At 37.4% G+C, this 26,248-nt stretch overlaps 2 long non-coding RNA genes across 2 annotated transcripts in view; both read left to right on the plus strand.

The window, feature by feature from the left end:
- The window catches only part of LOC140523626 (uncharacterized), a 46,747-nt gene extending 34,271 nt beyond the window's left edge, over positions 1-12,476 (plus strand). The window contains exon 3 of the long non-coding RNA XR_011973429.1: positions 12,414-12,476. This is a non-coding gene — a long non-coding RNA (uncharacterized lncRNA). The remainder of the gene's footprint in view (positions 1-12,413) is intronic.
- Positions 12,477-13,210: 734 nt separating this feature from the next.
- LOC140523633 (uncharacterized) overlaps positions 13,211-26,248 on the plus strand; it is a 69,359-nt gene continuing 56,321 nt past the window's right edge. Inside the window, exons 1-2 of the long non-coding RNA XR_011973432.1 lie at positions 13,211-13,341; positions 15,246-15,296. This is a non-coding gene — a long non-coding RNA (uncharacterized lncRNA). The remainder of the gene's footprint in view (positions 13,342-15,245; positions 15,297-26,248) is intronic.

Raw genomic sequence — 26,248 nt, forward strand, 5'->3', positions numbered from 1 at the left:
TCTCGCTTCCTATGCTCTTTTGGGTAAAAAATTGTCTCTGATTCAATAGATAATTTTCTTTTTGTGTTTCCTCTGAATTAGAGAATCTGAATGCTCCAGGAGTTCATGAGTCAATAGTTCACTGCTATCAGATGGCCAACAGCCCATATCCTGAATGATTCCTTATAGAGAAGCACTCCCTAGTGCATTTTGTTTTTTATTTTGGGTTTTTCCTTCCTTCCTTCCTTCCTTCCTTCCTTCCTTCCTTCCTTCCTTCCTTCCTTCCTTCCTTCCTTCCTTCCTTCCTTCCTTCCTTCCTTCCTTCCTTCTTTCCTTTATTTTTGATGATTAAGTGAAACGTCATCTTGCAGTGCACTTGGTCCAAGTGGAAAAGCTCTTTGGAGCTCACACTTGTTTCTTTCCATACTATTTACAGCCTACCTCAGCGGGAAACAGCTACTGCAAGCTGGTAGGGTACCAGCACAGACTATCACAGGCAGCACCAACTCCCTTAAGAAGTTATTTTGTTCAAAGCTTTTATGCCTCCTTTACCAAGTAGTTAATTCTGTTATCATAATTTTCTTGCATTATCTTCACTTTTTTCAAAATTTTTCCTCTAACACATTTTATTTTTAAAATAATTTTTGGTCTTAAAAAACCCCTCTTACTTTCATTTTTACAACAATTCTTGCTAGGCTTGTGCTCAATCTTCATTTTTCTTTGAGGCTTTGTTTGTAAATGTTTTCATGTCATCTTCTGAGTTTGCATCTTGAACTTCCCTGTCACCATAGTAGCTTTTTTTGTTGTTACTGTTTATTTTTGTAGCCTATTTCTTTATTTTGAACTTTATGTTAGACTTGGACTCTGCTTTTAGGTGTGTGTGTATTTTTGGTGGGTTGGTATCACTGTCCCAAGCTTCAGGCTTTTTTGCTGTCCCGTTTTCACAGCTAGTTCTAGGGGTCTGTGAGTTTTCAATGCTTCCAAGATAGTATGATCCAGGGACTTGTGTAGTCACTGCTTTCCTGGTCTGAGTTCTGGTCCTTGCCCAGGTAGAAGCCCTCCTCTCCTACAACCACAAGCACCCCTTTGCCTTGGAACCAAAACCTGGAATTGGGTAATTGGCAATGGACTTGCCAAACAGTGTTTGGTCCTGTGCACAGAGCTAGTACAGGGGTCCCCTGCAATGCCTTTCTTACCAATTATCCAATCTACTTACTGTTTCTAGGTGGAAAGAGCTCCTGAAACTGCTGATGCTGAGGTTACTGCTGTCTCCAAGGCCCACAACTAGTATTGTTGCCATGATGTGCTCCCTTCTTCCAAACTTCTAAACTGTCTTGTATTGTTTAGTCATTCAGTCATGTCTAATTCTTTGTGACCCATGGATCATAGCAGGCCAGGCCCTTCTATCTTCCATAGACTCCAAGTTCATGTTCATTGTTTCCATGACACTATCTATCCATGTCATCCTCTGCCATCCTGCCTTCTCCTTTTGCTTTCAATCATTCCCACCATCCTCTGTCTTCTAAAGCCCTTCATGCATCTCTAACTGAATATTGTATAATACAAACTGGATGTTACTCAGACATGTGGGCTGTAGGGTGTGTTCAGGGAAGACTAGTACCTCTGGTGTGAGGGCTGCTACATACTTTTTAAGGCTGTTTTCTACTTTTGGAGTTCACCTGATCCACCTAATTCTCACCTGTGACTCCACATAGTGGCTACACCCCAGTAAACCATTTTGGTAGATGAATTAAATCAGGTTGAGGGTAACCCAGCTGTCTCAAATCCATTGGTGAGTTTGAGAGTGTTTACCCAAAGTGTATGAAGACTTCCCCTGGTGGAATGGGCAGGTGAGAACTATTTGTTCCAATGGCCATGAAGGCTGCTGAAGCAGATGCTGTGGAATGCTTCAAGCTTGGTTAGACTTTGAAGATGCCAAAGTCATCCACTGCATCTGAGCCATCATCAGTCTTCTTGACTTGGTCCTGCCACTTGACTGTGGTAACCCTGGAAGAGAAAGTGAGGCTAATAACTTCATGCAACTCTGCCTCACTTAAATCCAATCTATGCACAAATCAGAAGACATCACCCATCTTAAAGTCCTGTGGTGAATGGAAATGGTGATGCAGCAGCTGCAGATACACTAGGAGCTGTAATCACAGCTATGCCCACAGGCAGCCTAGGCCACAGGTTCTCATTCTCACTGGAAGCAGCAGTGGGATTCAACCCTGGGTGTCTGAACAGCCTTTTAAGGATCACACTGCTCACCTCCTGATATGAGGAAGGGGCTAGAAAAGGTGCCCTAATAATTGCCTGCCTACCAGGCCAGGGCTTGATTACCATGGCAGTCAGGGATCGCACCCTGTGGTCAAAACACACATACACACACACACACACACACACACACAGAGGCCACAGTGAAGGAGAATGTCATGAGGCTGGTGTCGATTTTGTAGTCAATACTAATCTAGTTAACAAGCTCGTATGACTACCAAAAGGAGTGAATGACAGACTCACAACAATGCAGTTGCCACTTGCAGAAAAACACCATGCTACCATCACCAGTGCCTGTGTTTCCACCATGTTGAACCCTGATGGGGTCAAAGAAAAATTTTATGAAGACCTGGAGACCTTTATCATCAATATGCCAAAAGATGACAAACTTTTAATTCTGGGAGACTAATGCTAGAGTAGGCTCAGACTGCCAGACCTGGCAGGGAATCACTGGGAGGAATGGAGTTGGAAACAGCAACAGCAATGGTCACTTGCTACTGAAACTTGCACATCTCATGACCTTCTCATCCTCAACACTGTTTTCCATTTACATAAATACAATAAAACTTCATGGAGGCACCCTCTCAATAAACATTGGCATTTAATAGACTATGTGGTTGAAAGGAGGACAGACAGGATGTGAGAGTAATGAAGGAAATGTGTTGCACACAGTGCTGGACTGATCATAGACTATCGTCTCCAAGGATATTTGCATTCTACAAAAGCAGCAGCCCCAAGGCAAAATGGCTACCAGAAGAATTCATGTCAACAGATTAGAGCACTTCTCTGATCATGAACAGTTAGATGCCAGCTTGTAGGGCAAGGTGAGCCAACATGTAGCTGGCAACAGTGGAGCAACAAAGAAGTGGGCAGTCTTCAGAGACTTGGTGTACAACATTGCATTCGCTCATTTGGGTCAGAATACTCACAAACATCAAGACTGGCTTGATGAAAATGATTGGGAAATGTAGAAGCTGCTAAATGAAAATGAAAAGTCCACTGGGTTTACCAGCAAGATAGTTCATCCGTTTCTAAGTAGGTAGCACTTAACTCCATCAAAAGTAAAGTACAAGCAAAACTTAGAGAGATGCAGAATTCTTGACTCAGTAAGACTGCAGATAAAATTCAGTCTTATGCTGAGAGTAAAAATCCAAAGCACTTTTATGATGCCCTGAAGGCTACTTATGGGCCAAAGACCTATGGTATATCTCAACTACTCAGTGCTGATGGAGCCACATTGATTAGTGATAAGGACATGATCCTAGATGGATGGGCTGAACACTTTCATAGTGTTCTCAACTGACCGTCATCCATCACCTGTTTATCTCAGGCTGAAGTCAGTCCTTTCCTAGCTGAAGTTCCAAATGAAGAAGAGGTTTTGAGGGCCATTAGGCTCCATTCATGTGGCAAAGCACCTACTGCTGATTCTATTCCAGCTGAGATTTGCAAGGTAGAGGGACCATTGCTCATACAAAAGCTGACTGAAATTGTCCAGGTTATATGGCAAGAAGAGGTTATCCCCCAGGAGTTCAAGGATGCCTCCATTGTCCATCTCTATAAAGGTAAAGGAAATAGATTATTCTGTGACAATCATAGTGTGTGTGTGGGGGGGGTGTCTCTCTTAGTTATTGCTGGCTCTGAAGGAAAGTGTTGGAGAGAAGAGGTATTAGACTAACTACAGAACTGAAGGTCTACAGAGTCATTATGCTGATCTCATTGTAGTATGCTTATGAAACGTAGACAGCATATCAGCACCATGCCAGGAAACTGAATCACTTCTGTTTGAATTGCCTTAGGAAGATTCTGAAGATCACCTGGCAGCATAAGAAACCAGACACTGAGATCTTTTCTTGAGCTAAACTGCCAAGCATTCAAACAACTGCAGAGAACACAACAATGGGCTGGCCATGCTGTTCAAATGCCAAATGTATACTTGCCTAAAAGACTTTTATGGAGAACTCACACAGGGCAAGCAGTCACATGGTGGTCAGAAGAAGCTATACAATGACACTCTCAAGGTCTCTCCTAAGACCTTGGGAATTTACTGTGTGACATGGGAGACACTGGCACAGGACTGCCCAGCATGACATGCTTTCATCAGAGAAGGTACTGTGTCCCATGAGTAAAGGAGAATCAAAGTAGCTCAAAAGAAATGTGAGGTGTGTAAATTTAGAGAATCCACTCCAAATGTTCACATGGATTCTTTGTGCCTGACCTATAATAGAGCATCCTGAGCTTATATTGGTCTGATCAACCTTAGTAGAACACACTACTACTTGACTTTAGCATAGTAATGTCATTTTAGTTCTCTTTGAGAATGAAGAACAACCATTCCATACCACTTAGATATGTCAAGCTCTACATATTCAAAACTGTATTAATTATCTTTTCCTCAAAATTCACCCTTCTTCCAAACTTCCCTATTTCTGTTGAGGATAGTGACATCTTTCTAGTCACTAAATTCAAAACTTCTGTCTTATACTTGACTATTTGACTCTCCCTTACCTCCTTCCCCTGGCAATGAGAATAAGCTTTATTACCTTAAGAAGATAATTTGTCAACATAAATGATTTCATTTTCTTTAAAGCCTCCATTTTGAAACTGATCTGTTTTGAGTAAGGTTTTTTAAATGTTATATTCAATAGTAGGATAAGTGCCTCAGTGGTATGATGTTGTAAACAAAAGTTGTGAATTCTTAAACAAATGTAGACTGTCTGATAAAACAGACCAAAATTGAAAAATTGCAAACAACTTTATCAGTAATTCTGAAGTAAATTACCCATTAAATTATGTGGTGAACAACTTAAGAATATGCAATGCTAAAAGTATAAGAACTCAACTGAGACCACAGCCATCAACCTATTCCTAAGTCACAAATAGAGCTGACTCCTGCATGCCCCTCCCTTGAGATTTATACAGCACATGTTTGCTTGAGGGCAGTGCCACATGATTAGAGATTTGCCAGATGACCATCTCTGAGGGGAATACTTCCCAGTCTCTGACTAGAAAACTTTGTTGAATCTGGTAAGAACCTCTAAAATATCAGGGTGGGGATATGTTTTCTGAGGGATTTGTTCATACAATCTGATTAACAAAATTTTATTTCATGCATTGAGAAGTGTAAGCCTAATTAATGTTTCTGTCCACAAATTAGTCTACTGGAAATAACAGTAAATCAACTACATGCACAAAACATTGCACCTACTCCACGTATTAAATCAGTTCCCAAATTTTGTCATTTCTGCCTAAACCATAATATATCTTGTTTTTGCCTCCTCTCTACTCACATAAAAGCTATTCCCTTGGCTTAGTCCCTTATCATCTCTTGCCTGACCTATCATAAAACTTTCTAATTGGTCTTTCTGCTTTACCTTTCTCTTCTCCAATTCATCCTTTATGCCACCAAAGTGACTTTCTTAAAATGCGTTTTTGATCATAATATTCTCTGACTCAGAAAATTCCATGGGCTCCTTCTTTCCTCTAGAATCAAATATAAATTCCATTGTTTGGCTTTTAAAGCTTTTTACAACCTACTGACAAACTAGTTTAACAACTTTAATTATACGTAATTCATCTTCCTGCACTCTACAATTCAACCAAACTATCTTTTTTGTTGTTTGTCACACATGATACTTCATCTTTACTCTCCACACTTTTGCATACTGGGTAACCTCATCGCTTCACCTCTGCCTTTTAAAAGCTCTTTTTCCTATAAAACTCTGCTCAGATGACATCAATAGTATATTTTGTAAAATTTTAAAGAATAAGCATGTTCAAAAGAAGAGATATGAGAAGACATCCCCCACCCCACATCTTTACAGAGAAGTTCACAAATGTGCTTCACTGAATATATTTTGAGTTTTTGATATATTTTGGTTATACTGAATTTTTCCTCCTTTTCTTTTTTTTTTTTGTCTTTAAAAATGTTATTTGTTATGGGGGATGGTTCTCTGGGAGAAGATGAGAGAGAGATACTAAGGGTAATTATGGTGATGTGAAAAAAAACAAGCTATCAACAACTTATTTTAAAAATCTTAGTGCCTTTCTTTTGAGATTATCTCCAATTTCTCTTGTATATATCTCTTATGTATAGGCTATTTGTATATTGTCTCCCTACTGTGAGATCCTTGGGAGCAGGGACAATTTTTCTTCCTTTTTTTGAGTGTTTGTTCCCAGAACTTAATATATTTCATGATACTTAGTAGGCCCTCAATAAATGTTTGTTGACTTCACTTGACAGCAAATTTCTCTGATAAAGGTTTCATTTCCAAGATACATGAGAAATGGATTCAGATTTATAAGATTGAAAGCCATTCCAAAATTGATAATTGATCAACAGATATAAACAGACAGCTATCAAAGAAATAAAAACTATTAGTAGCCATGTGGAAACATATTCCAAATCATTAGTAATTAGAGGCATGTAAGTTAAAACAATTTTGTGACTCTGCTTCACACCCATCAAATTGGAGAAAATGACAAAAAAGAAAATGGCAAGTATTGGAGGGATTATGAGAAAATAAGCATACAAGTGCATTGTTAGTGCATCTGTGAATTGTTCTGGTCATTCTAGAAAGCAGTTTGAAACTATGCCCTCCCTACCAAAACACCAGACTATGCATACCATTTTAACCATCAACTTTGATAGGACTCCTGTACTCCTAAAAAGATAAAAGAAGAAATAAAAAGACCCACATGTAAAAAACATATGTAATATCTCTTTTTGTTGTGACAAACTGAAAGCTGAGTAAGTGCCCATCCACTGGGGAATGACTAAACAAAATAATGGTGTATGCATGAAATGGAAAACTAGTGTGAAATAATGAAATGAACAGTTTAAAAGAAACCTGAATGAATGTATTGCCATGTATAGTTTAAGAGAATTTGTATGAACCGATGTATGTAGAGTGATCAAACAGAGAAAAACAAATGAATCAAACTTTGAAAGATTTAAGATCTCTGAATAATGCAGTTATCAACTATGATTCCGGAGGAGCAATGATAAAGAATGCTACCCACTTTCCTGAGATAATAAAAATATATATCCTGAATGGCCACACATTTTTGAACGTAGCTAATATGGGAATTGGCTATACATGGTTATGCATTTTTGTAACAAAGGTTTTGATTTTCTCTTTTATTTACATGGTGGGAAGGTAGGAAGAAAAAATTGTTGGAAAGATAAAAATTAATTTAAAACACATCAAACAGGATATGAGGTAGGAATGGAGAATAGGAAGGTGAGTATGGTAAGAAAAGCTTAGATTTGGCTTATTCCAGTAGACTCAAGGGTTTTTTTTTCCCTTTTTAAAAAATTGAACAGGCATTCATCAACAATAAAATCCAAATAAAACCAAACAGCCTGGTCAGAGATAATGGAGAGAAGGGAATGCATCATATGCAGAGCAGTGGGAAGACAAAATTTCAAGAAGGAAGATATGTTTCCATGACACTGTTTTATTCTCTGCTGCCCCTTTCTTTTTTGCCTTCAATCTTTCCCAACATCTGGGTCTTTTCCAATGAATCCCATCTTCTCATTATGTAGCCAAAGTATTTAAGTTTCAGCTTCCATATTTGACCTTTCAGTGAATAAGCTGAGTGAATTGCTCTAAGGATTAGCAGATGTGATCTGCTTGCTGTCCATAGGACTCTCAAAATTCTTCTTTAGAACCACAGTTCTAAACCATTCAACCACTGAATGACTTTCCTTGTAGTCTAACATTCACAGCCATACATTGCTACTGGAAAAACTGTTACTTTTACTTTACAGACCTTTGTCAGCAAGGTGATTTCTCTGCTTTTTAGTATGCTGTCCAGATTTTCCATAACTTTCCTTCCAAGGAGCAAGCATCTTTCACTTTCATGACTGCAGTCACTATCTGTGTTGGTCTGTGAGCCCAAGAATATAAAATCTGACACTCCTTCCATTTCTTCTCCTTCTATTTGCCAGGAAGTCATGGCACCGGTTGCCAAAATCTTAATGTTGTTGTTGTTTTAATGTGAAGCTTCAAGCCAGCTTTTACACTCTCCTCTTTCATCCTCATCAAGGAGCATCTTAATTCCTCTTCACTTTCTGCCCTCAGTGTTATCATCTGCATATCTGAGATTGTTAATATTTCTCCCAGCAACCTTAATTTCAGCTTTTGATTCATCATGACTGGCATTTCAATAATGTGACAATATACAGCCTTCTCAGACTCCTTTTCTAGTATTAAACCAATCAGTTGTTCCTAATTTTTGCTTCTTGACCTACATACACATTTCTCAGGAGATAAGTAAGATGATCTGGTACTCCCATGTTGTTGAGGACTTGCCATATTTTGTTGTGATCCACACAGTCAAAGGCTTTAGTAGTGTCGTCAGTGATGTCACAGTGGATGTTTTTCTGGAACTTCTTTGATTTCTCCATAATTCAGCAAATGTTGGCAATTTGGTCTCTAGTTTTTCTGCCTCTTTGAAAACCAGTATGTTTTGATGATTCTCACTTCACTTATTCCTGATGCATAGCATACACAATCTTAAACATAACCCAAGCTGGTATGCAAAGTAAGCATAAATGTTCAGTAATTTGAACCTTCTCTGGCGTTGTCATTTAGGATTGACATGTAAACAAGACTTTTCTACTCTAGTAGCTACTGTCGAGTTTTCCAAATTTGCTGGCATATTGAGTGCAGTACTTTAACAGCATCATCTTTCAGGATTTACAAAAAGCTCAGCTGGAATTCCATCATCTCCACTAACTTTATTGTTAGGAATGCTTTCTAAGGTCCTCTTGACTTCACTCTCTAGGACGACTGGCTCTACATTAGTCATCACACTACTGTAGTTATTAATGATGTCAAGATCTTTCTTGTATACTTTTCTTAGGCTGTCTGAGTTGTCTTGGGCCCAAGAAATGCTTTACCCCAACCTTTTGTTGGCTATGTGCTCCAGAACTCTATTTGATATATTATTTTAAAGTTTTTTTAGAGGAGAATATTGGGAGAGTTCAGTTTTGATGCTCCCTCTACTCTTAGTGCTACCTTAGTTCCTTATTTTTCTCTTTTGACCCATTCTGGGTTTCTTCTTTTCATTCCATGTTCTCTGAGGAGTTCACAGGATTTCCTGTATCTCATCTGTCATTTTTGCTTTACTTTGCTTTATTTTTTAAAAAAGAACTTTCAATTCTCCTTGATGTTTTACTCATTCTTCGTTATAATTTTGGGATTCTTTCTTTTCATATGTCTGCTTATGCACTGGGTTTTTAATTTTGTTTTTTTTTTTGGATATTTTTGGTCATTTAGTCTTTTGGTGTTATTGTTATTTTCCATCACTCCCTTTCTTGTTCCTTCTTTGTTAGTAAGTGCATAGCCTGAATTCCTGCTCTTAATAACCTCTAGGGAGGCACAACTGGCCCTAGTCAGTTCCTTTTCTTTCAGACACAGTGCAGCTGCCCACAGTGGTGCTGTCCCCAATTTCTTCTTCACCCTTCTCTTTTCCTTCACGTAGCTGGGCAAAGTCAGCATATACTGTTTGTTTTTTGTTGGAGAGTATAGACAGTGGCAGGGGATGGGACAAGGTAGAGGGAGAGAAAGAGAAATATAGTGGGGCAGTTACTGCTGAAACAGAAAATTCCAAGATAGGACCCTCATAAAACTATAAGCTTGCTTATCTTTATAGTGCAGAAGGTATATAGCAGCTTGTGGAGAATGAGCACTGTGAGAACTTAAGTGCTCATTCAATAAAGGATTTTGCCTTGTTGGGGATTTGATCTTCTCATAGGACCCAGTTCCTTTGTGGGGAGTTAGAGCATTGAAGAAGTTTGGAGAAAATGATAAATCCTTAATTGTTCTGGTCATGTGTGGACATTTTTTTAAGGTGAATAAATAAAAATAATGAGCTGGGTTAACCATCATTTTAAAAAATTTTCTATGATCCACATTGCTATCTTATTTACACAGTCATGTTCCCTCTCCTTGTGTGAAAATGACACTGTTCATTTTTCTTCATTATGAATTCAAATTGCCACATTAATACAATGAAATTCAGTTTTCTCAGGAACTCCCATTTCATAGGTATTGAGCAACATCAGTCTTTACTTCCTCCTAGCATTCACAACTGCCTGTTTTATTTACTGCCACATTCACATTACTTAATCTCATTTAGAAGACTGGGTTTAGTTGAAATAAAGTTAATTTAAGAGCCTAGAAGTTCCCTCTGTTCGATATATCTTTTCCCTGACCCTTTTGAGCTTTTGTTCAAAAATTTGAAAGCTGCTAACTGACAAGTGATTTGTTTCCATTAGAACATGCCTCATTCCAGCAATGCGTGACCATTTTGTACTTAGAGCTTTATAACCAGCACGTTTCAACATTCCTAAATTCCCAACGAGGATCTCAAAATAGAATAAGAAATGAGAATTTAAATTAGAAGCAACAGCCCTTACACGAAGCTGTCAGGTTTTTATGGTAGACAGTGTCTTTGCCTGGCCCCACCCTCCCTTACGCTACCCTTTTCACAGGATTGTAAACTATGTTTTCTACACTATTTTGAAGAGCTATATATGGGAGTCCTAATTCACTCAGCTATTTATAGTGTGCTATTTTAAAGCAAAAATAAGCATCAAGTTGAATGAGCCTGGAAAGGGCATTTCTGTCCCTTTTTAGGGGTGAGGATTACTATTTTGTTCACTCAGGAATTTACAATTCATTTGCTAGTCTTCTCATGGTCTAACTGTAATGGGGGATGTGGAAAACCAAAAAGGAGAAAGATGACTTTTATTTAAAGATGTAGCATTTGTAGACTTGGTTTAGTTTTGGGTTTTTTTTTTTTTTTCAAGTGAACTGTGAACATTTAGAGAAGGCACCAGATGGGCAGTCTTGGAGAATGAAGTCATCTCCATGAAAGAGAGTGAGAACACACAACCAAAATGAAACTATTTTTCAAAATCAGAGATAGTAGTTGCATGCAAGAATGAATATACAGAAATTTGCAGAAAATGATAGTTTTAATTTACTTCTCTATAAGACTTCAAAAAATAATAATGGTGACTAACCAAGAGTTAAAGGTTTTTTTTTTCTAATTGTATTCTATCTTCTGGTAGTATAATTAAATAGCTCTGAAAAAGAGACAGCATGATACAATGGAAAGTGTGGTAGATCTGAAGTTAATGGACTTGGGTTGAAATCTTGGCTTCTTTACTTATTACCACTGTGACCTTGGGAAGTCAGCTTAACTTCTCTGGACCTCAAGATGAGAAGGTTTGATTCAATGTTGTCTGAGGTAACCTTCTGCCTCCAATTCTGTAGCCCTTGGTAGTGATGAAAAAGGAGTAAGGGAAGAAAGTATGGATCTGAAGAACTTATCTACCAAATCGTTTGACTTCAGATCAGCATGCTCCCTGACATCTAGTTAACTACATCCCAAAGGGGATGAAGTTCCATCTAGAGTAGAAGATACTCTCTTTGCTAAGTGTGTACTCACTCTTTTTTGGATTTAGTTTCCTAAGCAATTCCTTTATGACTTGTAAAAGTGAATGCAATATTAATGTTGGCTTTTGGAAACATAGGCACAGAACAAGAGACAGATTTGGCTGCCCAAGACTGTTCAGACCTCCCAGCACTATTGCTCATGCTTGAATGAGCAATTTTCATCTTACTCATGGAACTTTACTCTTCAACAGATTGATAACATAATGCAAAACCTTTTATGATAAAAAGTGTCCATTCTAGATATTTTACAACAATTTCTAAACAATATTCAAATTATCATAATATTAATTATCATAGTGAACTCTTAGACTCCCTCTATGATTATTAAAAAAGTTCTTGGCAGTTACCTGAAACATTTAGAAATTAGGTACTTGCCAAGGTTAACTCATCTAGTAAGTATCAAAAGTAGGAGTTAAGTCTTCCTTTTTCCATCTCTCTATTCACTATGTACAAAGTCACAGAATTTGAAAATTGGAAGGAGCATCAGCAGCCATTTAATCTAACTCATACTGTTTCATGTTTCCTTGGATACAAATGAAGGCTAACCAGACAAGTTTTCAGATTTAGTCAAATCCTAGATGACTAGGAGGAGCCAATTTTCAGAGTTACTTAAGATTTCCTGTTGAAATGAGTTGACTTCTGTTATTAGATTTGTCTGCAGCTTATGTTTCTTCTTGTTTATTGTTCCAGGACCTTTGACAGAATGAAGATGCTTTGCATATTGAAACTGCTTACAGGAACACCCTGAGGCAAGTTTGTGGCTTCTTTTCAAAAGCACTGCCCACTGATGAAAACAGAGAATTGAGAGGGCAAATTGTATTTTTACCTACTTCTAATATTTGAGATTCCGGCTTATTGTATTTTACCTGCAAGCCAAGTAATGTATACTCAAGATTGTATAAATATGTACACATGTGATTTGTTGGGATCCCATGACATTTTAGAATTGAAAACAATTCTTTTTTATGATTGAATTGAAAGTATGGAAGCACTACAAATAAGTTCCGGCTGAATCAGAACTTTTTAATATGAGATGATATTCTGTCTGGATCCTCCAAAAGTATTCAAATTATTCTGTCCTACTATAATCTTGAAAATTGAAAATTTATCTTGAAATAAGTTGGTCACTGACTAGAATTTAGAAATAATTGTGTTTTCACAGATGTTCTTATTGTAGTAATATTTATTATAATGAAATATCTTCAGCATTTCTTTATGTTAGCACATTTAAATTATTAATATTTTTACATTTAAGTACCACTGGTATTTGAATTCATTGTTTGACTTTTGAGGGATTAATTTTACTTGTAAAATAGAAGTGTCTTATCTATATGTTACCATTCATTCATTTATTTATTCAACAAGTATTACATGCCTACAATGTACCAGAAATTATGCTACGTCCTGGAGATACAAAGACAAACACAAAATAGTACCTTTCCTCAAGGAGTTTACTTTTTTTTTTTTTTTTTTTTTTTTTAGGAAATGGCACATTTCTAAGTGAATAGAAAATTTACACAAAGTAAATAATGGCACAATGAATAAAAATGAAATGAAAGAATCAGAAAAACCTAACTTCAAGACCTGCCGCTGTTATATATTGGATACATGACCCTGGGTAAGTCACTTCACCTCTCAGTGTTCAGAGAAGGGGGTCATTCACCCTGATGGAGGAAAGTTTCTTGATGCCAATTCCCTGTAGCAATGAAGTCACAGATCCAGGCCTTTCAAAGGGCAAAAAAGTGGACATAAAAAACTGAAAGATCAAGTAAGGCTCTGAATAGACTTAAACTGAACTTTGAGGAAAGTAGAGATTCTAAGAGGAAGTTAGAAGTGAGTATACTCCGTTTATGGGGAACATTAATGAATGCTTTGTAAGATGTACTTTTTCCTCTGAGGATTCATTTAGCTACACACTACAAATTTTGGTATTTTATCTCACCATTATCATAGTCATTAATTATTTCTATGATTTCTTGCATGAGGCAGCTAAGCTGCACAGTGGTTAGAGCACTGGGCCTGATGTCAGAAAAACCTGAATTCATTGTAGCCTTAGACACTTATCAGCTGTGTGGGCCTGGACAAGTCACCTAGCCTCTCTTTGCCCGCTTTTCCTCAGGGTTGTAATGAGGATCAAATGAGATAATATGTTTAAAAATACTTAGCATAGTGTAGAATGGTGCTTAACAGATGCTGGTTTCCTTTCTTCCAAACAAAGCTGTTTTTATTTGATTTTGTGTAACAGGCAGCAAATGGAACTTCTTAAGAAAAGGAGCTATGCACTCAGAAGGGATAGGCTGTCAACTTGGTACCTATAGGAGAATTCAGACAGTGGAACCAATTAGGCTATTGCAATGTCAAAGCAAAAGAGATTGATGAATTAATATGATAGTTCTGTGAGTGTAGAAAAGGGAATGGATGCAAGAGATGTTGTGGAGGTAGAATCAACAAGACTTTAAAAGACTTTATATGTGGCAAGTAAGGAGTAGAATATGACTCTAAGATTGTGAACATGTTGGACGAGAATAATAGACTCCTTTGACAGGAATAGAAAGTTAAAGGAGGGTGGGCATGTGTGGTGGAGATAATAAGTTCTGTTTTGGAGTTACTAAACTTGAGACACCTATGAGGCATTCATTTTAAAATTTCCAACAGGTAGTTGGTGATTGGGGACTAAAGGTGAGGAGATCTGATAGCCATCTGCTTAGAGAGGATGATTGAGCTTATGAATGCTGATGAGATAACCAAGACAGAGGAAGTAGAAAAGGAAAAAAAAAATTCAACAAGCATTTATTAAGTCCTTATTGTTTTCCCAGAGCCATCTCATCTGCCAAAAAAATCACTAGCTAATACTGTCTACACTATATCTTTACTCTTTATTCTTTACATTTCTTTCTTCCTTTTACAAACCTTTCTTCACCATAAAAAAATGTATGAGATGGAATGTCTCTTATTTTCCATATATGATAAAAATTATGATAAAAACAATAGCTAGTATTCACATAGTGAATACTATCTAAGGTTTGCAAAGCAAATATTCTAAAATATCATCTCATTTTATCCTTACAACAACTCTGGGAAGTATGTGCTATTATTAAATCCATCTTACAAGGGAGGAAACTGGGGCAGTCAAAGGTTAAGTGACTCGTCCAGGATCAAGTAGCTAATAAGTGTCTAAGGCAGGATTTGAACTCAGGTTTTCCCAGCTTCAGGTCCTTTCCTATCACTACTGGCAGTATTCACATGAATACCCTTACTTTCTGACAATGCTTCACCATTCACATTAGAAAGGATTAGGGCCAATTGGCATCAGTAAGTAATGCATGCAGATATAAATAATAATAACCATGTTAATGCTCTTGTCAGTAGCCTTGGAAACTACAGAAGAGGCTAATTTACTCATCTGCCACCAAGGTTCTCGTTTACCAGAGAAGATTTTTTTCTTGCTAATCTGCATATCTGATCAAGATTTTTTAAAAAAATTATCCTCTCTCTACTTCTTTGCTATTTTATGATTTCTAGGAGGCTCACATGTTCAAAGGAAGAGGGTCCAAAGTGGAAGAAATTGAGACAGTGAGTCAATCAGCTTGCATTATTTAATTCAATAGTCATTGATTAGACTTCTATAAGGAACTATGCTGAGCCCTGAGGACACAAAAAGTGAAGTATGATCATACAATCATGATGCTCAAGGAATTTTTAGTCTAAGAGGAGGTATAAAATAGGTTCAACAAAAAAAAAAATTGTAGTATTTTGACAAGTTTAATATTAAAAGAAAGTCAAATTCTAGGAGTCATTTGAAAAATAAGCAATGACTTTTAGCTGGGTGGGGATAGAGGAAGAGGGAATGAAGAGCTCTTCATGAAGGAGAATTCACTAAAATTGAGTCTTGACATAAGTCAGGAGGGATTTCACTAGGTAGAAACAAAGGGAGATCAGCATATTCAGGCATTTGGTTGCCATGAGCAAATGAATAAAACTAGGAAAAGATCGGATGAGAACAATGAATTTTGAGTATAATAGTATGGTTGCTATGAAGAGGATGTGAGGAGGAATAAATAATATTACCTCTCCTTAATCTGTTTTCTAAATCAGTTATTTTTCCTAAGCTGTTTCACATTTTTTCTATTTTGATTTTTGTTTAATTATTTTGATTTTGTTTAATTATTTATTGTTTTAATTTTGTTTAATTATTCATTGATGTCTCATGGAGATTAGTGTTCATTTGGCCAATTTTAATTTTCAAGGAATTATTTTCTTTGATAGAGCTTTGTATCTCTTTTTCCAAACTGTTAATTCTCTTTTTATATTTTCTTTCCTACCTCTCACTGCCTTTTCCATTTTTTCCTCTGTAGTTCTTATATGATTTAAAAAATAATTTTTAAGCTCCTTTTTTTAAAACTGTTGCTTTAACAATTCTGATAATTCTTATTGGACCTGTGGCCAAGCTGCCTTTTTCTTTGAGGCTTTGCTTGTAGGTGTTTTGAGTCATTTTGTGTGTGTGTGTGTGTGTGTGTGTGTGTGTGTGTGTGTGTGTGTCTTTAATTTCCCTATCACCATAGTTGTGTTTTTTTTTTTTTTATGGTTGGATTCTTTTTTTCTTTTAACTTGTTCATTCTTCCAACTTATTTCTTGATTTTTGATTTAACATTAGTGTTGCAGTTGGCATACTTCAGGGGTAGGGGTGAGGAAGATGTCTGCCCTGAGCTTCTGATCCCTTATATCCTTCTGTTGCCTTCACAGCTCAGGCTAGGGACCTGCAAGTTTTCAGTGCTCCCAAAGAGTCATGATATATGGTGAAGTGTGTTTATTGCCTTCTTCATCTGGGTTCTGAAAGTTTCTAACTTAACTTTAGGTCTCTTGGCTTCATGCTAGGAGAGAATTTCAGCTTTGGTCTGACTAGAGCTGAGTCACTGTTCTGCTTCTGGAATCAGAGCCACAATCTCATTTTACTTAAATCATAAAACCCAATATTTCCAGTACTTTCCTACTGCAATCCCCAAGACGCAGCCTTCTTTTAAGCTGAGGTTCCTTTTATTCTCTTTACCCTGAACTGTGCAAAAGAGACAAACCAGTAAACTCATTTACTTAAAAAACTATCTCCTCTGTGGTATGTGTACACCATAAGAACTGGAGATTATAAAAGTCCTTCTTCATACAACCTAACAGTGCTGCATCTCAAATTCCTTGTAGTTCTGAGTAGCATTGGGTGCTAAATTTCACAATCCATGCACTCCAAGCCACATTCTTTGTAACACATTCCAGTCACATTCTTTTTCAGATTATCCACTTCTTTTCAGTTTCCTTTTTGGGTCACTATCATCTTCTGTTAACTACACCAGCCTCTGACTCATATCCTTACATCTCTTTATGCTACTGAAGAGGGAGGTCCCTAATCTAGCTCTGCTGGTCAGGATCTCCATGTCAAGGCCAACCCTCTCTTTTTATTATTAGGAAACATCCTGTTTTCCAGAGCTAAGACCCAACAAGTAAACTGTGCCCTGAGCTTGGCATAACAACAATCCTTTGAGCTCACCCTCTGGATGAACTCGGCCATAGCAAAATCCCAGAATTTTTCACACCTACATCAGGTGTGAAATGAGCTCAGACAAGGACCTGCTGTACCTGTATTCTGGTCATGAAGTCCTGCTATGAGTCAATCTGGCTCATTGTTGCTGTTACCCCTCATTGTCAAGGCTACAGCTCACTGTGTAGCTACTAGTATATGTATTGAGATCTGCCCACACTAAAGTAGGTCTGTTACTAAAGGAGATCCTACTACATGTGTCTAGTATTCCCCATCTAATGGAATAAAGAAAGATTTTTCTTATGACCACTGTTAACTGTTTTTATCATTATTTTATTTTATTGTTCAAAGTTAACTGTGGTTGTGATAACTTGTGTGAGCTCTTTGGTATTTTCAGAGTTAACAGTGGTTGTGTAACCTCTGTGATTTTTTTGGTCATTTGTTTTCAGGGTTGACATGGAAACAGGAATTGATTCTGCTTATCATAACCACGTCTTGACTCCTCTGTTAACTCAGAAATCCCTGTGATATGTATGCGTACTTCATATAGAGATCTCTGCAAAGTCTCTTTAAAGATCCGAATCTTCTTTAATCCAAGGTCTTCTGTGAAATACAGATCAATAAGAGAAAAGTGTCTCAGAGCCTTTTTGAGAACATAGATCCCTTGCATATGATCAAACAAATTCCCATTTGGTTTTTAAGGAGTCATTTGAACCTTATTAAATGGGAAGAACCCTTACGGCACTTAGCCTATTAGGTTCTTCCAATCAACTCTATGAAAATCACAATAAATGTAATCAAGTGAATCGTCTGAGTGACACATGTCCCTCTTGTTAATGAGAATTTCAATTTCCCATCATCTCAAGCTACTGAAAATAAAGCAACAATCTACTGAGTTCTAGCCTACCGCAGTTATATGATTTGGGATAGGTCACTTTATCTTTCTGGGTCTCTAGAATTTCTCCCAGATTTAAAATCTTTGTACCTTCTGGGTCTTTTGATCATGAAATCTGGCAGTATTTGAACAACTCAATCAGTGGTTTTCTATATGAAAACATAGAAATGAAACTTAAGAAGATAGGGTCCGGAAGATGTAGAGGGAAGATCCAGTAAGTATCTACAAGGCACTAGGAACTGTACTAAGCATTAGGGATATAACAAGAGGCAAAAGATAGTCCTTACCCTTAAAAACTCACAATTATATGGGGGAGACAACCAACAAATGTATGTAAACAAGCAACATGTAGGATAAATAGGAAATAATTAACAGAAGGAAGACACTAGAATTAAGAGGCACTGGGAAAGGCTTTCTGTACAAAGTGGGATTTTAGTTGGTATTTAAGGAAAGCCAGGGAAGTCAATAGGCAAAGATGAGGAGGGAAGTCATTTCAGGCAGGGAGACAGCAAGAGAAAATGCCTGGAGATGAAATATGAAATATTTTGTTCATAGAAAACCAGTGCTACTGGATCAAAGAATATATGGCATGGAGTAAGATGCAAGAAGACTGAAAAGATAGTAGGGAGCTAGGTTATGAAGAACTTTGAAGTCCAAATAGAGAGTTTTGCATTTTATCCTGGGTGTGACTGGAAGACACTGGCGTTCAAGTAGGGGAGGTGACACAATTGGGCCTGTGTTTTAGGAAAATAACATTAGTGGCCAAAAGGAGGATGGATTAGGGTGGAAAGAAATTTGAAGTAGATGGATACCTCTCACCCCCAGAAGGGTATTGCAATAGTCTAGGCATGAGTAATGAGGATTTGCATCAGGTGGCAGCATCAAATAAGAGAAGTTGGGATGTGGGATAGGTATTACAGAGGTGAAATCAATAAGCCTTGGCAAAAGATTAGATATGGAATATGAGAGATAGTGAGGAATCAAGCATGACTCCTCAGTTTTAAGCCCAAGGGACTGGAAGGATGATGATGCCCTCTATAATAATAGGGAAGGTAGGAAAACGAGAGTGCTTAGGGAGAAAGATAATGAGTTTTGTTTTGGACATGTTGAGCTTAAGATGTTTATTGAAATCTAGTTCAAAATGCCTGACAGGAAGTTGAAGATGAGAAATTGGAAGTCAGCAAAGAGACTGAGGCAAGAAAGGCAAATTTGAGAATCATCAGCCTAAAAATGATAACTAAATCCATGGGAGTTGATAAAATCATCAAGTGAAGTAGTATAAAGGTAGAAGAGAAGAGAGCACAGGACAGAACTCTGACGGATACCTCTTGTTAGAGGGTGTGATCTGGGTGAGACTGAAACAAAGGAGACTAAGAAGGCAAGGTCAAAAATTCAGAAAGTAGGAGGAGAGCTGGAAAAGAGCAGTGTCCTGAAAACCTACAGAGAAGAGTATCAAAGGTGATATGGTGATCAAATGTGTCAAAGGCTGCAGAAAAATCAAGGAGGATGAAGACTGAAAACAAGCTCATTGGATTTGAATAATTTCTCCTGAAAAATTATTCTACTGGTCCAAAGACTGGCAAGGCATTATCCCCTAGTTTACTATTATCAGGCCATAAGTGAACATAATCCTATTACCCATAGCTCTCTTTACTTTGTATCCCTCCTGATACTTTTCCCCACATTTTCACCTCAGAAGAAACTTTTAAAGATAGTTAGAAAGGGCATTTCATTTGGATTCAGAAGTTCTTGGTGAAAATCCCAGTCTGTTCAAACTTTAGCAAGTCACCTAACATCTCTGGAATCAGTTTCCTCATGAGAGTGGACTAGAAGACCTTCAAAGTCTCTTCCATTTCTGAATGCATAATATTAAATATATGTTTTTAATTAACTAGTGGAAACACTGAAGAATGTCAAACCTCATTGTTCCTGCTTTAGTCAATGGGGATTTCATTGTCCTTCAATTTCCATTGTCAGATTATTATCCTTCAGGAATAGGTTTTTTACATTTCTTACTTCCATTTGGCTAGACTTAAGGCATCTTAGTTTTTCACTAGTCAAGGCCATGGGAAATGGTGTATTGTGAGAGATGACAATTTTATCTTTACTGATAACCATTAGATACAGTAATGGGTGCTTATTGAGATCATGTGATCATAAGAATCAGAAGTAGGAGGGAATGTTTTCAATATACTTATTTATGGATTAATTGCCCTTGTGGTTGTTCAGTTGTTTTCAGTCATGTTCAACTCTTCATGACCCCATTTGGGTTTTTCTTGGCACAGATACTGGAAGATTTGCCGTTTCCTTTCCCAGCTCATTTTATAGTTGAGGAAACTGAAACAAGCGGGTTAAATGACTTGCCTAGGGTCACAGAGATAGAGTCTGAGGCTAGATTTGAACTCAGGAAGATGAGCACCGGCTAGTTACCCCTGATGGACATAGAGGTCCCTTTTACTACAAAGGAGGAAGGAATTCAGGGATGAATAAAAAGAAGGATTCAGAGCAAGCATTCACAAGATTTTAAAGCAATTTTTCTCTTAGTTTACTGGTCAACTTTGACTGAGTATTGCTGTCATATATTTCCTGGTTTAGACATATTATTAAAAATGAGCCCTTGAACCTCAAACTACATACTATGCATTCTTAATCATCAAAGCTATTTGGTTTTGGTTCAAAAATAGGAAAGAATATCAGTGGAACAGATTAGATAAGGTGATAGAGCACTGCATCCCCTCCTATCCCTAAGGAGATCTGCTTCCATGGGTCCATGAATACACTCCAGACTATGAAGAGTTCTGGATTTCCGGCCTTAAAAGAGAGGCTCTCATTTCCCACACTCCTTAGCTTCATATTTCTATCACTCCAACAGTCCTGAGAAAATTTGCTTAAGACTTAGGTGACTGGCAAATGGATGATGTAAATGGGTCAGATATTTATTTCTTATGCACAGGAATATTCTAAAACACAAACACTTCTTACAAGTACACTTTGACAGGACAAACTACAATTCAGTATTTTAATTTATAATTATTATAAAAATCTGCTGAGGGGCTGATATTAAATCTTATAAGAATAATAAAGCAGCTTTCAGGATTGCTGTTTAAGTATTTCACATTTTACCTCAACCCAACACTGTTTTCTTCCGCTTTTGCCATAACAACTCCTGGAAACTGTTTCCTTTTTTGTTTTCTTTTGTCCTGAGTTGTGATCTGGATGATGGAAGAAATACCCACAACAATGGATCTTTTGAAGTATTGAAAAAAAGGTACTTCACAACGAATTATTGGTTTAGTATATCAACTCGGTTGTAATGACCAAAAGTCCCAGGTAAAAAATCTGTTTTTGTGTCATCAAGTAAAAGAAATATGAAAAAAAAATAAGAAAGAGAATAAACCTGAGCTCTGATATGTATCAGTTTTTAGCAAAGTATTTTTGTAAATATGTGAATATCATGGAAAGATTTTGTGACCACTAGCATGTACTTTGTACTCCAGTTGTCCTTCCTATTGTACAGTTTATTTTATAAGCAGCTTACTCTTGAAATGATTTCTCTTGGGAGAGATCAATCGGTCAATAAACATTTATTAAGTAACCACTTTGTGCAAGGCACTGACCAAAGCATTGAGGATACAAATGGAGCAAAACAAGCAAACAAAATTGTTAAATTGCAGCAGTAGCTGCAAGAATTCAGGTGAGTAGAGAGCTGAGAAGCAGATAAGCAGACCTGTTCATTATTAGCATAGAGAGATCACCAAGCAAAATAGCGTAGGGGGAAAAGACTAAGATTCAGCCTTGAGGGACATTCGTGGTTAACAGGCATGGCCAAGATGAAGAGCGAGCAAAGAAAAAGTAGACAAGTAGGAGAACCAGGAGAGAGCTGTTTCATGAAAACCTACAGAGAAGAGAGTTTCAAAGAAAAGATGATAAACAGTCCTAAAGGCTACAGAAAAGTTAAGAAGCAGAACGACCAAGAAAAGGCCATTAGATCTGGCCATCAAGAAGTCATTTGTAACTTTAGAGAAGGTAATATTGGTGGAGTAGTTAGGAAGCCAGAATATAGAAACTTAAGAAGACAGTGAAAGGAAAGGAATTAGAGGCACTGATTACAGGTGGCTTTTTCAAGGAGTTTATCCACTAAAAGGAGTAGAAATATGGGATGATAGCTAGCAGAGATGGACTGAGAAATACAACACTTGTTTCAAAAGCCACTCTTAAGGAAAGCTACAGCACTGATTACTGTCTCTTTAATAGGCAGCTAAATTGGAGTGCAACAATTTTAACATATTCTGTGAGATAGAAGTGTCATAGACAAAATTTGGCTGCCCAGAGAAGTTCATCATTATTGTATGTCAGTTTCATGATGGCATGCTTGCATGGGTTCTAGATCATGGACAATGCTCTAGTACTTTTGTGGTCACCGATGGAGTGAAGCAGGGTTATGTGCTTTTTAGCATGATGCTTTCAGCAATATTGTGAGATGCCTTCAGCAAGATTGAAAAGTACATCAAGGTCAGCTTCTAATTTACTTCTGACAGTAAATTATTTAATTTGAAAAGGCTGCAAGCCAAGAGTAAAGCGGAGTGTATGCCTTTTTGTTCACAGGTGATTATTCTCTCAATGCAGCCTCTGAGGCTGAGAAGCAACAAAGTTTTACATTAATTCTCTGCTGCTTAGGCTAATTTTGGCGTAACCAAGAAAGCAGAGGTTCTTGCCCAGCCAGTACCACACCATCCATAGGTAGAACCATTGGTTACAGCAAATGGAGAAATTTTGAATGCTGTGAATATGCTTCCACTTACCTTGGCAGTATATTTCCAGTGATGTACACATAGATGTTGAGATTGGTACATTATCAACATGATAAGTAAAGCAGACACTACATATAGAAAACTGATGACTTTTTCAAAGGCTACCTTTGCCAAACCTAACTTGGTATTTGGGAGGCTCTGAAGGAAAGAGTGGGAGAGGAGAGGTGTTAGACTGCCTACTAAACTGAAGCTCTATAGAGCCATTGTGCTGACCTCAGTGTCGTATGCCTGTGAAACCTAAACAGCCTACCAGCACCATGCCAGGAAACTGAACTGCTTCCACTTAAATTATCTTAGGAAGATTCTGAAGATATTCTGACAAGAAAAGGTGGTAAACCCTGAGGCCCTTTCTGGTGCTGAACTGCCAAGCACTGAGACTCCACTGCAGAGAATAAGACTTGGATGGGCTGGCTGCATTTTTTAAATGCCAAAAGTATGTTTGCCTAAACGACTGTGTATGGAATGGAGTGAGTTGGAGAACTCACACAAGACAAGCACTCACATGGAAGCCAGAAGTGATATAAGGATATTTTCAAGGTCTCTCTGAAAACCTTTGGATTCAAATGTAACACATGGGAAAAGCTAGCAGAGGACTGCCAGCATGGCATATTCACATCAAAGAAGGTACTGTACTCTATAAGCAAAGCAGAATTAAAATAGTAGCTCAAAAGAAACACGATATGTGCAAATTTAGAGACATCTCCACTCCAATTGTTCATATGGACTTTTTGTGCCCAACCTGTGATACAGCTTTCTGTATTGTTCTGATCAGTCACAGGTGGACACATTGTGCTTGACACCAACATAGAGATGTCACTTCGGTCCTCTTCAAAACAAAGGATGGCAGCCAAGCAATGTCACAGGAGGTCTTGGAGAAACTGAAAGTGGAATAAATGAAGATGGTTAGCGAGAAACTGGGAGAAGACAGCAAGAAAGAAGATGGAGAGGACTTCTTTCTTGACAGAACTATTTTGAATCATTATCCTGTAACAAAAATAAAGAAAATTCATAAAAGATTTTGCTCATTGAATGAACAGAATGCTGTAACTGTGTTTCCAGAGTTAGGAGAAGTTATCTCCAGTTACAAAGATGAGTAGAAGTGACATGGGCTTTAAATTTTGGCACAGATAAAATATTATAATTATATATATATTTGTTAATTTTTATTATTTTGGTAATAAAATATATAGCCAGTAATTTAAATTTTATGGTGGTTTTTTTAGTAAAATAAACATGAGCAATTGCTTATGGAAAAAATAGATGTCTCCATATTATCAAAAGTTTCTTAAATGAGATGGGATTGGGGCTCTGAGTCTATTTTACTGATAGTTTAATTAATGAGAAAATACACAATTTAGTAATTACATAATGAGGAAATAACTAGAAATATCTGTCCTTCAACTTAGGATGATGAGAATAAACATGGTAATGATTCAAGTATAAGGTTGAAGGGTGACAAAAGTGAGGTGAATATCCCTCATAAAACTCATTTACACTATAAATGTGAACAAAATATGTCAGAAATCTGCTTGAGAGGAGAATAGTGTAGTTACTACACAGAAGATGAAGTCCACTAAAATGGAATAGGAAAAGTGAGATAAGGTTATGGACTGAGCTGTCCTCCTCTTTCCACCCCAAAGGAGTTAACTTCTTTCCCAGCCCTTCCTGGGTGCTTTCTATCTCAAACCGTCGTACTGAGGATTGGAGTAGTGTGGGGTGTTACATAGCATAATATCTGAATTGGAAAAGGGCAATGACCACTCATTGTACAACGTACTCATCACCTCTGTTTGTCCAAAGAACAGCTGAGACCTAAGAATTGTTCTTGGCTTTTATGGATTCTTTTAGAGATTTATGAAGAACTATGTCATCATCACAAGTCTCAATATATTATTGAGAAGGACCAGAAGTAGGACAGGCAGGAGCAAAATGGTTTTATAACCCCAAGCATCATTAGAGAAGATCACTGGAACAAACAAAAATATTATCAGCCTTTTAAACCCTGGCTTAGGTAGGGCAGTGAGTAGGACCTGTACAGCAAATACTAAGCCTGGATTCAAGAACTGAATTAAAATCCAGCCTAAGAAAATTACTAGTTCTGTGACCTTGGTTAAGTGACAACCTTTATTTGCCTCAGTTTCCTCAACTAAAAAATGGAGATAATAATAGTATACACACACCCCTAGGTTATTATGTATGTTGTAAGGATCAAATAAGATAATTTTTTTTACTTTTTTAAATTTTATTTATTTTCAATGTTCTACAATCACTACCGTATAACTTAGGTTTTTTTCCCTCCATCCCTCTCTTTCTTCCCTCCCTCCCCCTCCTTCCCTGAGATGGCACACAATTATATGTAGGCTCTACACATTCATTCCTATTAAATACATTTTCACCATAGTCATGTTGCATAGAAGAATTAAAATGAATGGGAGAAATCATATAACAAACCAAAATGTAATACAAAAGAAAATGATCTGCTGCATTCTGCCATTGAATTCCATAGTTCTTTCTCTGGATGTGGAAGGCATTTTGCCTTAAAAGATCATTGGGAATGTTTTAGGTCCTTGCATTGCAACGAAGTTCTAAGTCCACCAGAAAAAATCTTTGCACACTGCGGTTGTTGCTGGGTACAAAGTTCTCCTGGTTCTGCTCCTTTCACTCAGCATTAGATCATATACGTCTTTCCAGGCCTCTCTGAAGTCTTCCTGTTCATTTCTTATAGCACAAGTATTCCATTACATTCATATACCATAATTTATTCAGCCATTACCCAGTTGATGGGCATCCCCTTGATTTCCAGTTTTTGGGGCTTTTTTGACTTTTTAATTTTTATTTTTTATCTTTTTTCCTTTAATGTTTATTTATTTATTTTAGTTATCAATATTCATTTCCACAAAATTTTGAGTTCCAAATTTTCTCCCCATCTCTACCCTCCCCCCCATAACACCATTGCTGAAGAAGACCATGCCATTAGAGAAATGATGACATGACTTGCACTTGACTTGTTTTGAGTGAGATAAGGCTTGCAGGTCACCAGTCTCACTTCTCCTCCAGAGCCATCTGAATCTCACTGTGACCAGATATTCATCAGGATGACTGGAGATGACCGAGGATGAGGCAATTGGGGTTAAGTGACTCTCCCAAGGTCACACAGCTAGTGAGTGTCAAGTGTCTGAGGTGAGATTTGAACTCAGGTCCTCCTGACTCCTGCCCTGGTACTCTGTCCTCTACACCACCTAGCTGCCCCTAACATTCTGATTACCACTTCTCTCAATATGCCCTCCCTTCT

Source organism: Notamacropus eugenii, chromosome 1 (genome assembly GCF_028372415.1).
Source record: "Notamacropus eugenii isolate mMacEug1 chromosome 1, mMacEug1.pri_v2, whole genome shotgun sequence".
NCBI classification, from domain to species: Eukaryota; Metazoa; Chordata; class Mammalia; order Diprotodontia; family Macropodidae; genus Notamacropus; species Notamacropus eugenii.